The sequence below is a fragment of the Lipotes vexillifer genome, unplaced genomic scaffold (genome assembly GCF_000442215.2).
Source record: "Lipotes vexillifer unplaced genomic scaffold, Lipotes_vexillifer_v1.1 scaffold860, whole genome shotgun sequence".
In the NCBI taxonomy this organism is placed as follows: Eukaryota; Metazoa; Chordata; class Mammalia; order Artiodactyla; family Lipotidae; genus Lipotes; species Lipotes vexillifer.
This window is the reverse complement of record NW_006789568.1, coordinates 682,573-683,792: the sequence shown is the minus strand read 5'-3', so window position 1 is coordinate 683,792 and position 1,220 is coordinate 682,573.

Below are 1,220 nucleotides of genomic sequence, written 5' to 3'. Positions count from 1 at the left end.
TTTGCGGTACGCGGGCCTCTCACTGCTGTGGCCTCTCCTGTTGCGGAGCACAGGCTCCGGATGCGCAGGCTCAGCAGCCATGGCTCACGGGCCCAGCCACTCCGCGGCACTTGGGCTCTTCTCGGACCGGGGCACGAACCCGTGTCCCCTGCATCGGCAGGCGGACTGTCAACCACTGCACCACCAGGGAAGCCCAAATCTTGCCATTTTTGACAACATGGATGGACCTTGAGTGCATTATGCTAAGTGAAAAAGCCAGACAGAGAAAGATAAATACTGCATGTTATCACTTATATGTGGAATCTAAGAAAAAAGTCAAACACATAAAAACAGAAAATTGGTTGCCAGGGGCTGGGGGTGGGGGAAATAGGCAGAGGTTGATAAAATGGTACAAACTTTCAGCTATAAGATAGATAAGGGGAATTCCCTGGCGGTCCAGTGGTTAGAACTCTGCCCTTCCACTCCTGTGGGCCTAGGCTCGATCCCTGGTCAGGGAACTAAAATCCTGCAAGCTGTGCAGTGCAGCAAAAGAAAAAAAAAAAGAAGATAAATAAGGTCTAAGGATCTGAGGTGAAACATGGTGACTAGAGTTGATAACACTATTGTATACTTGTGATTTGCTGAGAGTGGAACTTAAATGTTCTCACCAAATAAATAAATAACTCTGTGAGGTGATGGCTGTTAATTAACTAGACAGGGGGATCCTTTTACAATGTATTAGAAGGTCTGAATTACCAAGTCTGAGCACATCGAGTGTTACTGAGGATGCAGGGCCCCTGGAACTCCCGTCCCACTGAGGGTGGGAATGTCAATTGTTGCAACACCTTCAGAAAACAGTTAGATGGTTCCTTAATAAGTTAAACGTATACTTATCACATGACCCAGCCATTCCACTCCTAAGTATTTATCAAAGAGAAACAATCCTCAGTCCCTACAAACACTTGTACATGAATGCTCAGGCATCTTTATTTTTAGTAGCTAAATAAACCAATGGTGGTATTATAAAATGGACTACTGCTCAGTAATAAAAAGGACTAAATTCCTGATACACACCACAACAGGGATAGATCTCAAAATAATTATGTTGAGTGAAAGAAGCCAGACCAGAAAGAATACCTGTTGTATGGTTCTAGTGTATATGTAGAAGTTGGGAAAATACAAACCTGCCTTTAATGACAGAAAAATCAGTCGCCTAGAGGCGGGGGGGGGGGGGGGGGGGG